Source organism: Dama dama, chromosome X (assembly GCF_033118175.1).
Source record: "Dama dama isolate Ldn47 chromosome X, ASM3311817v1, whole genome shotgun sequence".
NCBI lineage: Eukaryota > Metazoa > Chordata > Mammalia > Artiodactyla > Cervidae > Dama > Dama dama.
This window is the reverse complement of record NC_083714.1, coordinates 95,479,123-95,497,209: the sequence shown is the minus strand read 5'-3', so window position 1 is coordinate 95,497,209 and position 18,087 is coordinate 95,479,123.

The window sequence follows — 18,087 nt, the reverse complement described above, 5'->3', positions numbered from 1 at the left end:
TACCCTCACAGTTTTCCCTCCCAGAAGCCTTGGAGTGGACAGTGAGATGAACTAACGCATTAGTCCTTGAGAATATGACTGTGAAAGGGGTGCTACTGTTTGGGTGCTCATGGTACCTGCAGAGATGAGTTCCCCTACCCACAGCCTCCTCCCCCATGGATAGTTGCTTGCTATGCCTAGGACTGAATTGGACAAGACCTCTGTCTCTGGCCTGGCAGCCACACTTTCTACACTCAAGGTCCTTAGTCCATTAAAGAGGTTTCTACCCAATCAAATATATTTTCAACTTGGAACACAAGCTTTAATCTACAGAGTGACAGCTAGAGAAATGCTGCTGACTATCTTCCAAGGCAGAGAGGGATTTTGGCTATTACTAATAGGAAAGTGGAAGCTGCAGCTGTGTTTGGAGTAAAGTTCATTGAAGAATTCTTACAGATGATGATCCACTGCCAGAGCATTACACAACATTGCCCTCTTCACAGGCCTAAAGTTATTGGACACAAAGGTAAAAGGGAAAAGTTGAAGCAGTGGGTATTTGCAGCCCTGAGACAGAATGGCTCTGGTCTCTGGTTTGGACAGGGCCTGACATGAAAAAATGGGAGTTTCAAATTGTTGCTTGCTCCACTCAAGTCTAGCGTTACCAGCGTTATCTGATGTAGCAATAAGGGGTGGGGACTTTAAAGTTAGGCTGTTTGGTTCAAATTTTGGCTCTACCATTTATTGTCTGTATGCTTTGGGTAAGTTATTGAACCTTTCTATACCTCAGTTTTTCTATATGTTAAATAGGTGTAATAACCTATATCACAGGGTAGTTGTGAGGATTAAATGAGATGGTATATGTAAAACACATAGGTCACTGTCTAGAGCTATAGTAAGATAACTCTATGTAAAATTCAACTATTATTACTACTTCCCCAGATCTTGGACCCAACTCAGAGTCTTGGGTGCAATGACCCAGACAAGTTACAACCTATTTAAGAAGCAGATGCCAGAGAAACAGTTTCTGAGAGGGAATGGAAGATAAAAATAAGAAAATTATTATTTATCTCTTATCCCCACTCTATGGCAGATATTTTATGCTAACATCAAAAATTTTTTTCCATTTATTTTTATTAGTTGGAGGCTAATTACTTTACAATATTGTAGTGGTTTTTGCCATACATTGACATGAATCAGCCATGGATTTACATGTGTTCCCCATCCTGAACCCCCCTCCCACCTCCCTCCCCACCCCATCCCTCTGTGTCATCCCAGTGCACCAGCCCCTAGCCCTTGTCCCATGCATCCAACCTGGACTGGTGATCTGTTTCACACTTGATAATATACAACTAACATCAAAATTATACCATTGAATTCTCAAGAAATATTTGTAAACTATGTACTATATAACCTTTTTTTTCATATGAAGAAATTGTGGCTGAGAAAAGTTTAATAATTTTCAAAAGCTTACCTGGAATCAAGAGTCAAACCCACATGTCTATTTGACAAGTCCCATGCACGTTATTTCTACTTATGGCCAGATGGATCTGATGGGAAACTCAGATGACAGAATTGCCATTGGAAATACAAAAGCAATGAATTAGAGGTAGTGCCATTTTGGCTCTGCCTCAAACTAATTGGGAAATTTTCAAAGCAAAAGGAAAGTTATGGGAAGCCCTTGCGTACTGTTTTAACATCTCTACTGTTCTTGCCTTTCCGAATGGTATCTGATGACCACGCCCGTTTCCTCCTTCTCTGTTTTCTCAGGATGGAAGACACTGGGACAGTCTATCAATTATGACATTTCTGAAGAGCACTTGTGTGCCGTGGGCTCAGGACATTCTCAAGTGTTAGAACCAATTCCTCTGAAACTTCATTTGTCAATTGATGATCACACAAAATCCCAGATAAAGGGAATTGAAGTAAAGTCAGAAAAAATGTTGGAGGATATGATATAAACCCACCGGAGCTAAGACTGTGGTAGAATAAAGTCTGTAGTTGCTTTTATTTCTTGATCATTCTACCCTGAAACACTACTTCTGGGTATGGGAAAACCCAGGGCTGGTTATCCACTTTTGCCTGTGACATGAGATATGCATTCTGCTTCTAGTAGTGAAGAAATAGGGTCAAGAAAAGTAGACATATTACTCTTTCTTTGTATGTCAGTGTCAGGTCATGGGGTGGAAGAAGAAAATGTGAACTGAGCTGGTAGAGACAACTGTAAACTGGGAAGCAGTTTTCTAGCTTGGGAACAGGGTGACAGAGACATGGATAATGAGGAAGTTGTCATTCAAGCAGAAAGACTTTGGCTAGCTCACCAAGGAGTTATGTGAAACTCACAGTAGGCACCAATATCAACACATACAGATAGTAGCACACTGGAGAAACAGGAAAGAAAGAGCAAGCAAGGAGAGAATTTCAGCTGACCGATAAAACAGAACAACTTCATACATCAAACATGGCAACAGTAAACTCTGGGAGATGATTAGGTATGAGTGGAGGGTGTTCATGGTCTTCAGAGGGACAAAAGGTCAGGATAAGAAAAAAGATGGTACTGGATTCAAGCTACAATTCCTTCACCAGCTTCCAAGTCCAAAGTGCCTTAGAGTGCCCAGTTTGCTATTGGTATTCAGCAAAGGATATTTATTATTATGCTCATAAGATGAGACAGGCAGGAGTCATGAATCTTGGCAGGAAAACAAGACCAAAAGATTTGCTTTGACTAAAAGTCGTATAACTGGAAAGGTTTATTGCTGAACTGATTATGTAAGAGCAGTATTTAAGATAAAGATTTGAAGCCCTTAGGCAGATTTGCAAAGAGAGTTTGGGAAAGGACTGAATGCATTAATAGGCCATTTAAGAACTGCCTGCCTTTTAAACCTAGTTTCAGACTATAAAGGGGGAAGGCAGTGGGGCATGATAAAGGACACTAATTTGGAGTCAGAAGACCTGGAATCAGTCAATGACTCACTGTAACCTCAAGCAAGCCTTTCCCTTCTCTGTATATATGCATCACATACATACAGGGTGGTGAAGAAGGAACAGGAGCTAGATTTGAGAATCATTAAGCTTCCTTTTATGTCTGACACCTTAGGCTTTAGAGTAACCCTACCTTCAACACCCAGGTGTTTGACTTCCTACAACCTCCAGAATCCTCCAAAGGACCTAACTGGATCAATTCTCCATGTGGGCATTCCTCCATTCATCCCTTCTCTCTTGGTCATATCCAGTTTCTCTTGGCCTAACCCAGTAGTTTTCCACTCTGGCAGTACTCACACAGGAAACTTTAAAAAGGCCAAGGCTCAGGCCCCATTCCAGAGATTCTGACTTAAAAGCTCCCCTGATGATTCCCATGTACAGCCAGGGTAAAGAACCACTGGCTTAGACAAACTCTCTGGTGGACTTAATGTAAACAGCCTTAACTTCCTTAACCTTGGTTTCTTGCCTCATTTGTTATTGTCTTCACATTTGCTCTGTGGCCTTTTGATCAGTCACAAACCATACAATTCCAATGCATTTTCTACCCATGGCTTATTGTTTTAACAGTGATCAGTTCTTGAAACTAAATCTCCTAATCACTCCACCAGGCTCAGATCCATTTTTAGGACTCTTATCTCTAGGCACTTAGGTAATTAATGTTAAATTAGCTGGGATTTGCTGATTCACAGCTTTGTAAAATACCTCATTCATGTATAATGTATTAGTTCGGATTTTGTGCTATTTGGCACAGGGTTGAACTTACATTTATCTCTAATTATCCAAATCTATTCACTTATTCATTAATTATTTATTTTAAGGATCTTTATAGAAACATAATTTACATACCATATAAATCATCCATTTAAAATATATAATTCAATGTTTTTTTAATATATTTGCAGATATGTACAACTATCACCACAGTAAATTTTAGAACATTTTCATCATCTCAAGGAGAAATCCTATATTCTTTAACTATTGCCCACCTAGCACCTGCACCTCAACTTACACCCATAAGCAACTACTAATATACTTTCTGTCTCTATAGATTTCCCTATTTTAGAGTTTCATATGAATGAAATTATATAGTATGAGATCTTTTGTGATTGGTTTCTTTCACAACATGTTTTCAAGAGCTATCTATGTTATAGCATGTTCAGTTCAGTTCAGTCGCTCAGTCGTGTCCAACTCTTTGCGACCCTATGAACCGCAACATGCCAGGCCTTCCTGTCCATCACCAACTCTTAGAGTCCACCCAAACTCATGTCCATCGAGTCGATGATGCTATCCAACCATCTCATCCTCTGTCATCTCCTTCTCCTCCTGCCCCCAATCCCTCCCAGCATCAGGGTCTTTTCCAATGAGTCAGCTCTTCGCATCAGTTAGCCAAAGTATTGGAGTTTCAGCTTCAACATCAGTCCTTCCAGTGAACATCCAGGACTGATCTCCTTTAAGATGGACTGGTTGGATCTCCTTGTTGGACTATAAAGAAAGCTGAACGCTGAAGAATCGATGCTTTTGAACTGTGGTGTTATAGTATCTATTAGTGCTTTATTCATTTTTATGGCTGAATAATGCTCCTTTGTACAGATATGCCACATTTTCTTTAGTCATTAGTTGATGGACATTTGAGTTGTTTCCACCTAACTGAGCAAATAAGCATGCATGCACATTGTCTATTATAAGTGATTGTTAACAAAATTATGTCTGGACATATGTTTTCATTTATTTTGATTATAGACCTAGGAGTGGAATTAATGAGTTATGTGGTACATTTATGGTGAACAATTTGAGGAGCTGCTAGACTGTTTTCCAAAGTAGATGTATTACTTATATTTCCACCAACAGTGTATGAGTGTTCCAATTTCTCCACATCCTAGCCAACACTTCTTATTTCTGTTTCTGATTATTCTATTCATGCTGCTGCTGCTGCTGCTAAGTCTCTTCAGTCATGTCCGACTCTGTGTGATCTCATAGCCAGCAACTCACCAGGCTCCTCTGTCCCTGGGATTCTCCAGGCAAGAATACTGGAGTGGATTGCCATTTCCTTCTCTGATGCATGCATGCATGCTGAGTCGCTTTAGTCATGTCCAACTTTGTGCGACCCCATGGACAGCAGCCCACCAGGCTTCTCTGTCCACGGGATTCTCCAGGCAAGACCACCGGAGTGGGTTGCCCTTTCCTTCCCCTCTATTCATGCTTATGGGTGTGAAATTGTATCTTGTTTAATTTGTATTTGCCAGGCCATGCTAAGTCACTTCAGTCATATCTGACTGTTTGTGCCCCTATGGACTATATAGCCCACCAGGTTCCTCTGTCTATGGGATTCTCCAGGCAAGCATACTGGAGTGGGTTGTCATGCCCTCCTCCAGGGGATCTTCATGACCAGGGATTGAATCCACTTATGTCTCCTGCATTGGCAAGTGTGTTCTTTACCACTAGTGCCACATAGGAATTTGTATTTACTAATTTGTATTTACCAGGTGACTAATGATGTTAAGCGTCTATTCATTTATTTATTGGTCACTGATGTATCTTTGGAAAAATGTATACTCAGATATTTGCCTAAAAGGTCCATGTAGTCAAAACTATGGTTTTTCCAGTAGTCATGTATGCATGTGAGAGCTGGACAATAAAAAAGGCTGAGCACCAAATAATTGATGCCTTTGAACTGTGGTGTTGAAGAAGACTCTTGAAAGTCCCTTGGAGAGCAAAGAGATCAAATCAGTCGATCCTAAAGGAAATCAACCCTGAATATTCACTGGAAGAACTGATGCTGAAGCTGAAGTTCCAATACTTTGTGTATTTGAAAACAATACACATCACTCTTCACGTGATGTGAAGAGCTGACTCATTGGAAAAGACCCTGATGATAGCGAAGATTGAAGGCAGGAAGAGAAGGGGAAAACAGAGGATAAGATGGTTGGATGGCATCAGCAAATCAATGGACATGAGTTTGAGCAAGCTCCAGGAGATTGTGAAGGACAGGAAAACCTGGCGTGCTGCAGTACATGGGGTTGCAAAGAGTCGGACACAACTGAGTAACTGAACAACAACAACAATACATCTTTCACCAATTTTTAATTCTGCTTGTTTATCTTTCTATTATTGATTTTTAAGAATTCCTTATTATATTTGTAAACATGTGACAATTAGCTTTTTATTATAATGTAAGTGCCAGATATTAAGCTGTTGATTGCTAGACATCCATCTTGAATAAATACATTGTCTATACAACTAGATAAGGAGCCAGGCCACCCTACTCATGATATTCCCCCCATTTCAGAATTCTCTGATTGACCTCAACAACTGACTGTTTGACTGTTTACTTTTCTCTTTTCATGCTTTAATTTCCACTCTAATATCTTAAATTCACCAATAAGGAGTGAACCTGTAAAATCCTAGGTACTCCACTCTTGATTCTAATAAAGGCAGACACCCAGGTTCACTCACTTTCCCTCTCTACCCATGACCATGCTGTGTGGCCCCAGGTGTGCTCTGTGCCTTTCAGAATCTGTGAGTAATTAACCTTGTTTTTTTTTTTCCCTAAGTTTCCTGATGGTTGGTGCTGAGGTGTATCTAACAGTCATAAGAACCACAAGGGCTGGTTCAGCCACAACACTGATTCTGTTCTAGGAAATGCCTGTGGGAGGCTCACTCACAAATATTTAGTATGAGCCCAGGTGAGTGCTCCCAGGCATTACTAGCTAGTAGCATCACTGGCTGGGTTTAGTCCATGGGGTTCCATGACAGAGCAACTTTCACTTTCAGCATCACAATCCATAGGCTGAAACTGACCCAAAATACTTACATATTCTAGATACAAGTCCCTTATCACATACATGTTTTAAAAATATTTTCTTCCATTCTTTGGGCTGTCTTTTCATTTTCTTGGTGGTGTGTTTTGAAATTTAAAAAAAAATATTTTTAATAAAATTCAACTATCTGTGATAACCTATATGAGAAAAGTATCTGAAAAAGAATGAATATTTGTACATGTAAGACTGAATCTCTTTGCTGTACACCTGAACCTAACACAACATTGTAAATCAACTATACACCAATAAAAATTCAATTTATCTCTTTTTTCTTCTGTAGCTAGTGCTTTGGTGTCATTATGCTTTGGTGTCATATTTACAAACCCTTTGGCAAACCCAAAGTCATGAAGATTTACTACAATTTATTCTTCTAAGAATTTTATAGGTTTTGAACTTACATTTAGGCCTTTGATCCATTTTGAGTCCTAATGTCATCCATTTGCATGTGGCTGCCCATTTTCTCACCATTATTTATTACAATGATTCTTTATGTCAACCTTGTTGAAAATCAGTGTCAATTTATTTCTGGGCTATTTCATTCCACCAATCAATATATCTATCTGAATGTCACTTCCACGCTGTCTTGATTGCAACTGCATTGTAGTAAGTTGTGAAATAGGGACGTGTGATTGCTTGTGCTTCATTCTTCCTTTTCAAGACTATTTTGACCATTTTGAGTTCCAGAAATTCCACATGAATTCTAGAATCACCTTGTCAATTTCTACTAATAACTCAGCTGTGAATCTAATAAGGATTGTGTTGAAATTGTAAATTAGCTTAGGAAACATTAGGGCTTCCCTGATAGCTCAGCTGGTAAAGAATCTGCCTGCAATGCAGGAGACCCCAGTTCAATTCCTGGGTCAGGAAGACTTGATGAAGAAGGGATAGACTACCCACTCCAGGATTCTTGGGTTTCCCTGGTGCCTCAGCTGGTAAAGAATCTGCCTGTCATGTGGGAGACCTGGGTTCGATCCCTGGGTTGGGAAAATCCCCTGGAGAAGGGAAAGGTTACCCACTCCAGTATTCTGGCCTGGATAATTCCATGGACTGTATAGTCCATGGGGTCACAAAAAGTCAGACAAGAGTGACAGACTTTCACTTTCACTTTTTTGCTTTAGGAAACATTGCCCTCTTAACAATGCTAAGTCTTCTGATCCATGCACACACATCACTTTTCCATTTATTTAGATAGTCTTTAATTTCTTTCAAGAACTTTCTGTGGTTTCCAGGGTATAAATTTTCTAGCTCATTAAATTTATTCCTAAGTATTTCACTCTTTTTGACACTATTGTTAATTATTTTTTCTCTTTATTTTATCTTTGAATGTTTTATTGCAAGTGTATATAAACACACCATTTTGGTTTCATTGATTTTTCTGTATTGTTTTTCCATTTTCTATCTTATTAATTCCTATGCTATTCCATTCTTTCTCCTTGTTTTAGGTTTCAGTTCAGTTCAGTCACTCAGTCGTTTCTGACTCTTTGAGACACCATGGACTGCAGCACTCTAGGCCTAACTGTTCATTGCCAACCCCCAGAGTTTACTCAAACTCATGTCCATTGAGTCGGTGATGCCATCCAACCATCTCACCTTCTGTTGTCCCCTTCTTCCACCTTCAATCTTTCCCAGCATCAGGGTCTTTTTCAATGAGTCAGTTCTTCACATCAGGTGGCCAAAGTATTGGAGTTTCAGCTTCAGCATCAGTCCTTCCAGTGAACATTCAGGACTGATTTCCTTTAGGATGGAGTAGTTTGATCTCCTTGCAGTCCAAGAGACTCTCAAAAGTCTTCTCCAACACCATAGTTCAAAAGTATCAATTCTTTGGTGCTCAGCTTTTTTTATAGACCAATTCTCACATCCATGCATGACTACTGGAGAAACCACAGCTTTGACTAGACAAACCTTTGTTTTAGGTTTAGTTTGCTATTAATTTAGGATCTCATTTCTTTCTTAAAATAGGCAGTTACATGTATAATTTTGCATCTAAGTACTGCTTTAGCTATAACCCTTAAGTTTTGGTATGTAGTGCCTTCATTTTCATTCATCTCAAAGCATTTTCTCATTTTTCCTTTTGATTTATCTTTAACCCACTTATTGTTTATGAGTGTGTTATTTAATTTCCAAAATTTGACAATCTCCCCAATTCTCCCCAATTATTGACTTCTAATTTCTTTTCATTTGGATCAAAGAAGACACTTTCTATTATGCTAGGTTTTAAATTTTGTTGTGGTCATATGCTTAGAAATAGCATATGATCTATTTCTAAGAATGTTCCATGTGCACTTAAGAATAATGTATCCTGATATCCTCTGCTGATGTTGGGTTTCTGGGTGGAATATTCCAGAGATCTGTTAGGTCTAATTGCTTTATAGTATTGTTCAAGTAATTTATTTTCTTGTTGGCTTTGTCTTGCTGCTGCTGCTGCTGCTGCTAAGTCCCTTCAGTCGCGTCCGACTCTGTGTGACCCCATAGATTGCAGCCCACCAGGCTCCTCTGCCCTGGGATTCTCCAGGCAAGAATACTAGAGCTGGTTGCCATTTCTTTCTCCAGGCTTTGTCTTACTATTTTATAATTTATTGAAAGTAAAGTATTGAAGTCTCCAACTGTTTTTTCTTTTTTTAGATTGTCTATATCTCTCTTAATTTCTGTCAGTTATTGTTTTATGTATTTTGATGTGCTTTTATTCAGTGCACATATGTTTATAATAGTATATATTCCTGATAGACTGACACTCTTGAGTGCATGCATGCTACTTTTTGAGTTGGTTGCATCCAACTCTTTGCAACTCTATGGGCAGTAGCTGGCCAGGTTTCTCTGTCCATGGGATTCTCTAGGCAAGAATACTGGAGTGGATTGCCATGCCCCCCTACCGTGGATCTTCCCATCCCAGGGATCGAATCTGCATCTCTTATATCACTTGCATTGGCCAGTGGGTTCTTTACCACTAGTGCCACCACAAAGTAGCTTAATTTATCTCTAGTTATATTTTTTGTTTTAAATTCTATTTCACCTGACATTAACATTAACATGACTATGTCTCCAGCTTTCCCATAGTTGCTGGTGTGCATGTTGTATCTTTCCCTATCCTTTTAATTTCAATTTGTTTGTATCTTTGAATCTAAAGTATGTGTTCTGTATACAATACACAGTTGAAATTTTTTTCAAGTCTGACATTCTTAGTCTTTTGTTTGGATTAATACATTTATACTTATTTTTTATATATTTGGAATTATGTATGACATTATACTTTTTGTTGTCTATATGATTTTTTGTTTTTTATTCCTTCCTTACTGCTTTGTTTTGCTTGACTAATATTTTCTAAAGCAGCATTTAAAAAAATAAATTAAAAAATAAAGCAGCATTTTAATTACATTAATGATTTGCACTTTATTGTAAAATTTTTATTTTTAGTCATTGGCTTAAGGTTTATCATGTGCATCTTATCAGAATCAGCTTCAGCTTTATACTTATATGATTCTAGTAATACATATATAGAAATGTAATTATTGTATTTCTCTATTCTTTTTTTTTTAACCAGTTTTTGTGGTACTGTTGTTAAAACTATTATGTCTATTAATGCAACAAACCACAGTACATTGTTATAATTATTTTACCATTTGCTGTTATTTTTAGCCCATTACAGCTTTTCTTCCATATATTGATACTTCCTTTGTGCTATTATTTGCAAATACATTGCCCATACATTGTTTTTCTATAGTTATAGGTCCAATGCATTCTATACATATTTTACACAATTGTTTCTTTAAAATCAGTTAAGACAAAAAAGGAGAAAACCATATTTATTCATAGTTTTAAAAATAATTATATAATTACTTTTATGATATTTTTATTTATGTAGATTTGAATCACCTTCCAGAGTCACTTGTTTTCAACCTTAGGACTTTTTTTAGTATTTCATGTAAAGCAGGTCTGCATGTATAAAATTATCTCAGTTTTTGTTTATCTACAAAATCTCAATTTTGCCTTAATTTTTGAAAAATAGCTTTGCTAGATATAGAAATTTTGGTTAACAATTTATTTATTTAAGCATGGCTTATATGTTATCTCACTGTCTTCTGTCCTTCATTGTTTCTGCTGAGTGCTGAATTTCTAATCTTATTGGGTCTCCCTTGTAAATGGTGTGTCATTTTCTCTTGCTGCTTTCAAGATTACCTCATCAGCATTTTACTGTTTTATGCTTATTTATGGGTTCCCTTGTATTTATCTTATTTGAAGCTTGTAGAGCTTCTTGAATAATTAGGTTATTGTTTTTCAGTAAATTTGAGATTACAGCTATTACTTCTTTTTATTGAAACAGAGTTGATTTAAAATATTGTGATGCTTTCAGGTGGAAAGCAAAGATATTCAGTTATATATATTCTTGTTGCTGTTGGGGTCGCAAAGAGTTGGACATGATTGAGTGACTAACACACACACAAGTGTGTGTGTATGTGTGTGTATGTGTGTGTGTGTGTATCTACATATATGTGTATCTACACACACATGCGCGCACACACACACACATATATATATATATATTTTTTTTTTTCTGGTTTCTTTGTGGCTCAGTAATAAAGAATCTGCTTGGAGAGAACAAGATGGTGGAGGAGTAGGTGGACATGGAGTATATCTCTTTCCATGGGTACATCAGGAATACACCTTCAGACACAGAAGTGCATGCAGAACACCAGCTGAGAGCAGACAGGAGTACCTGATGCAAAACTAGGTAGGATGAAGGAACTAGGAGGAAAACAGGAGTGTTAGTAGGACTGGACCTGCCCTTGGTGGGTGGGAGAACTGAAGCAGGGATCTGATCCCCATATCAGGGCAACTGTCTGAGTCAGAGGAGAAACATTTAAGGCTGCGAGTGAAACACCTGATCTGTGGCAGCCAAAATGGAATGAGAATCAAACAGTCCTTGCCACAATCATACATACCCCAGACAGGGATATAGATCCCCTGGAAGGGGCAGTGGCTGGGAGCTGGACTTTAGGGATTGTGGAGCAATCCCAGGGCGAGGGCTGGTGTTGACTGTGGAGAGACAGATCGAGGAGATGTGAGGGAGGAGATTGTGGTGGGAAATGCCTATGGAGCAAAGCAGGGCAGCCATGGAAGCAAGGCAATACTGCTGAGTCATGCATAGGGGGTGGAGCCATCAGCATAGACTCTCTCCCTTCCACACGGCAGTATTGGCAGCTGAACAGTAGAGAGCTGGCCCATCAATCACCTCACACAGTGAACTACAGAGTAGGACCCCTCCTAGGGTGCCCTTTACTTGCCTGATGCACTGATCTACAGAGTAGGGCCCCAGCCAGGGGGAACCTCTATGTGCCTGATGTGCTGAGCAACAGAGAAGGACCCCAGGCAAGGGAGCTCTTTAAGTGTCTGAACAGAGGGAGCTATGGAGAAAGACTGGCCAAAGAGGCCTTCTGATCACCAGCTACAAGAGGTTTGAAAAAATACTGATGGGCCCATAACTCCTGCAGTGGAAGTAGTCCGTGTCCCTCAACACTTGACATGACCAGGGTCCCTGCAAATCAAGCAGCTGTGCCACCTTCATGTTCAACTCTCATTGGGGCAGAGGGGCCACAGGCCGAAAATGTTTTGCGTCTATGCATGCAAGGTCTCTTCGGTAGTGTCTGACTCTTTGCGACCCTGTAAACTGTGGCCTGCCAGGCTTCTCTGTCAGGGAGGGGATTCTCCAGGCAAGAATACTGGAGCATATTGGCCAATACTTGTTGATCTACCCTTCCAGAGCACTATATTTGCTGCTGCCCTAGCCTCCAATCCCCCTGAGTACCTGGTGCTGCCAGAACCCCTGCAACCCAAGCAGCTGCACCACCTCCACAGCTGGCCCTCACAGGGGCAAACCCAAGTCCTCCAGGGCAGCCTCAGGAACAAACCCCAGTGGGTGACCCACATGCAAAGGTGGAATTAAAACCACAGTTGAAACCCAGGGGCAGTGTTCTTCTTCCTTAGAAGACCCCAAGCCTTCTGACCAGCTGTACAAAGTGCATATTAAATCCACAAGATCAACTAGGCAGACTCTGTGTCTATGCAATATATAAAAGGTCCTTGAGAGCTCCCACAAAAGAAAATGCATTATTTCTGATAGCTGTGGATGTTGGAGGCAAGAACATAGAGAAGCAGGACCGGATTAGAATCTGAGCTGCCCCCACAACAGGTCCAGAGATCAGCACAGTGTTGGAGGGCATCCTAGGGAGGTAAGGTGGACTGTGACTCCCAGTGAGGGGAAGGACTCTGACAGCAGTGACTCAAGAAAAAACGTTTATTATCCTTACGTTTTGACTTGCTCTGTAGATTCTTTTGGATTTTTTTCTTTTTCCCTTTTCCCCCTTCTGTTGTAGTTGTTGACTTTATTAGCACTATGAAATCTAATTAAGCTTTTGAGCTTTTGTTTCCTCAGTCACAGTTATTGTTGTTATAACCCCCTGCCTCTATATTGGGCTTTTGCAGTTCTGTGGTCTTTCATTATTTTTTTTAATTTTAATTTTTAATTTTTTAAACCTATTTTTTTTTTCTACACTTATTCTTTTGTTTGCTTTTCCTACTGCTCTTTTCCCCTTGCAGTTAAACTTTAATGTATATATATTAAGCTTCTTTATCTACCTCTATTTAGCTTTGAATAGGTATTCTTTCTTTCTTTCCTTTCCTCTCAACATATTTGTCAGTTTTATTTTCATTGCTTTGTTCCCCAGTTGGCACCTTGCTTTAGTTTTGTTTTCCAGTTTGTGTTTTAGTTAGTTTTGTTCTGGTAGATATGATTTTTGGTTTCCTTTGTTCACCATGTTAATCTATTGTACTTTATTTTTGTTGGACTGCTTTGGTTCTGATTATGTGTGTATAGGTATATGTGTATATTCAGTCACACATTTTATTGTTGTTATAAACCTCTGCCTCTACATTGGGTTTTTGCAGTTCTGTGGGGTTTTAATTTTTTCCCCTCTTTCCTTTCCCATTTTTTTCTTTTCTCTTTTTTATAATTTAAAATTTTTAAACTTATGTTTTCTATATGTATTCCTTTGTTTGCCTTTCCTACTGTTCTTTCCCCTTGAAGTTAACCTTGAAAGTATATAAATCTTCATGTACCTCTATTTAATTTTACATATCTATTCTTCCTTTCTTTACTTTCTTTCTTTCCTCTCGACATATTTGTTAGTTTTGTTTTCATTGCTTTATTCTTCACTTGGCATCTTGCTTTAGTTTTACTTTCTACTTTGTGCTTTAGTTAGTTTTGTTCTTAACTGGTAAATATAATTTTTGATTTCCTTTGTTCACCAGATCAATCTACTGTACTTTATTTTTGTTGGACTGTTTTGACTTTGTTAATGGGTGTATATGTGTATATTCCATTATTTTAAGTATTATTTGCTTGATTTTGTAACTGCCATTTGTCTGGGGTTCATCTTTGGTTTCTCGTTTTTTGGATATTTGTTTTAATCTCACTTAATGCCATAAAAAACCACTTGCGGAATCTTCATTCCTGACCAGAGATCAAGCCCTGAGCCTATGGAGTGGGAGCACTGACTCCAAGACCCTAGACTACCAGAGAACTAACCCTGAAGTGAAGTGAAGTCATGTCCGACCCTTTGCGACCCCATGGACCATAGACTACTAACCAGGGTCCCCTGTCCATGTGATTTTCCAGGAAAGAGTACTGGAGTGGGTTGCCATTTCCTTCTCTAGGGGATCTTCCTGACCCAGGGATTGAACCCAGGTCTCCCACATTGCAGGCAGATACTTCACCATCTGAGACACCAGGGAAGCCCAAAACTAACCCTAGAGAGTATCAAATAGTGAGAACTCACACGAAGAAAACTACTTGAATACAAGACCCAGCTTTACCCAACCATCAGTAGCACCCTGTGCAGGACACCTCATCTAAACAAAAAGCGAAACAAATATACAAACCCAGTCATCAGCAGACAGGATTACCACCTTACTCAGCCTTTCCCATCAGAGGAAAAACAGACAAACAAACAAAAACTCAGCACAAATCTCACCCTATACGAAGCTTACACAAACCACTGGACCAACCTTAGAAATGTGGAAACCAAAAGGAAGAAATAATACAACCTTGAAGCCTGAGAAAAGGAGATCTCAAACATAATAAGTTAAAAAATATATAATGTAAAGGCAGAGAAATACTACACAAATGAAGGAACAAACTAGAAACACAGAAGTCCAAATAAATGAAGAGGAAATAGGCAAACCACCTGAAAAATAATCCAGAATTATGATAGTAAAGACGATCAAAAAGCTTGAAAACAAAATGGAGAAATTGCAAAGATAAATTAACAAAGACCTAGAAGAATTAAATTATAAACATGCAGAGACAAATAACTCAATTACTGAGATTAAAAATACTCTAGGAGGAATCAATAGCAGAATATCTGAAGCAGAAAAACGAATCAGTGAACTGGAAGATAAAACAGTGGAAATAACTTCTGCAGAGCAGAATAAAGTAAAAGGGATGAAAATAACTGAGGATAGTGTCAGAGACCTCTGGGGCAATATCAAATGCGCCAACATTAGAATTGTAGGTGTCCCAGAAGAAGAGAAAGAGAAAGGGTATGAGAAAATTTCTGAAGAGATTAGAGTTGAAAATTTCCCCAACATGGAAAAGGAAATAGTAAATGAAGACCAAGAGGCACAAAGAGTCCCATGCAGGATAAACCTGAGGAAAAACACGCCAAGGCACATACTAAAGACTAAATAGAAAGAAAGAATACTGGAAGCAGCAAGGGAGAAGCAACAAGTAACATACAAGGGGAATCCCAGCTGATCTTTCAGCAGAAACTCTGCAGGCCAGGAGGGAATGGCAGGATATATTTAAAGTACTGAAAGGGAAAAATCTACAACCAAGATTACTTGTACAATGCAAGGATCTCATTCAAAACTGAGGTCAAGTCAGGAAGAGCCCCTGGAGGAGGAAATGGCAGTTTACTTCAACAACAATATATGTTGTTGAACCCATTCCCTTCTCCAGTTCTCTTCTTTTTATTATAGGTTATTACAAGATATTGAGTATAAATCCCTGTGCCTATAGTAAATCATTGTTGTTTTTCTATTTTATATATGGTAGTGTGTATTTGTTAATTATTCCTAATTTATCCCTCACTACCCTTTACCCTTTGGTAAAGGTAAGTTTGTTGTCTATTTTTTGTTGTTGTTCAGTCTCTAAGTCATTTCCAAATCTTTGTGACCCCATAAACTGCAGCATACCAGGCTTCCCTGTCCTTCACTATCACCCAGAGTGTGCTCAAACTCATGTCCATTGAATCAGTGATGCCATCCAACTGTCTCATCCTCTGTCGCTGCCTTCTCCTTCTGCCCTCAATCTTTCCTGGCATCAGGGTCTTTTCCAGTGAGTTGGCTCTTCACCAAAGTGGCCAAAGTTTTGGAGCTTCAGCTTTAGTATCAACCCTTCCAGTGAATATTCAGGGTTGATTTCCTTTAGCCTTGTTTGTTTACAATGTGTAAATAAATTCATTTGTATTATTTTGTAAATTTAGATATACGTGGTAGCATATAATATTTGACTTTCTCTGTCTGACTTACTTCGCTTAGTATGACATTCTACAGGTCTATATATATATATATGTGTGTGTGTGTGTGTGTGTGTATGTGTGTGTGTGTGTATATATATATATATATATATATATACCATATCTTCTTTATCCATTCATTTCTTGATGAACATGAGAGTTGCTTCCATTTCATTGTTATTGTATATAATGTTGCTATGAACGTTGGGGTGTGTGTATCTTTTAAAATCAAAGTTTCATCTTTTCTACATATATGCCCAGAAGAGGACTTGATTAATCATAAGGTAGCCTTATTTTTAGCTTTTTTTTTAAAACCTCAATACTGTTTCCCATAGTTGCTACACTAATTTACATTCTCACCAACAGTGTACAAGAGCTCCCTTTTCTCCACCCTCTCTCCAGTCTCTTTATTATTTGTAGACTTTTTGACAATAGCCATTCTAACTGGTGTGGAGTAATACCTAATTGTAGTCTTGATTTTTATTTCTCTAATAATTAGCAGTGTTGAGCATCTTTCCTTGTGCCTGTTGGTCATTTGTATGTCTTCTTTGGAGAAGAAGATGTCTTATTTGGTCTTCTACCCATTTTTTATTGGGTTATTGCTTTATATTGTGTTGTATGAACCATTTGCTTATTTTAGATATTTAAATTACTTGTCATTTAGATCTTTTGCCAACACTTTCTCTCAATCCATAGGCTGCTTCTATACTTTGTTTATAGCTTCCTTTGCTGTGCAAAAGCTTTTAGGTTTGATTAGGTCCCATTTGTTTATTTTTGCTTTTATTTCTTTGGCCTAGGGAGACTGACCTAAAAAACATATTTCTACATTTATGTAAGATAATGTTTTGGTTATGTTCTCTTCTAGGACTTTTATAATGGCATGTTTTATGTTTAGATCTTTAAACTTTTTGAATTTCTTTTTGTATATGGTGTGAGGGAGTGTTTTGATTTCATTGATTTACATGTGGCTGTCCAGCTTTCCCAAAAGCACTTCTTGAAGAGACTATTTTCTCCATTGTATATTCCTGCCTCATCAGTCTAAGATTAATTGACTGTAGGTGGATGGATTTATTTATCAGCTCTTTATTTTTTCCATTGAACTATAGGTCTGTTTTTGAGACAATACCATGCTATTTCAATTACTGTGAAAATGAAAGTGAAGGTCTCTCAGTCATGTCTGACTCTTTGCGACCCCATGGACTATACAGTCCATGGAATTCTCCAGGCCAGAATACTGGAGTGGGTAGCCTTTCCCTTCTCCAGGAGATCTTCTCAACCTAAGGATCAATCCCAGGTCTCCTGCATTGCAGGCAGATTCTTCACCAGCTGAGGCACCAGGGAAACCCAAGAATACTGAAGTGGATAGCCTATCCCTCCTCCTTCAGGTCTTCCTGACCCAGGAATCAAACTGGGATCTCCTGCATTGCAGGTGGATTCTTTACCAACTGAGCTATCAGGGAACTCTTTGCATTATTGTATGAAGTCTGGGAGGTGTATGCCTCTAGCTTTCTTTTTTGGTCCTCAAGATGGCTTTGACAATTCTGGGCCTTTTGTAGTCATAGTAATAGTAGTGAAAGTCGCTCAGTTGTGTCTGACTCTTTGCGACCCCATGGACGACTGTAACTACTAGGCTCCTCTGTCCATGGAATTCTCCAGGTAAGAATACTGGAGTGGATTGTCATTCCCTCCTCCAGGGTATCTTCCCAACCCAGGGATAGAACCTGGGTTTCCTGCATTGCAGG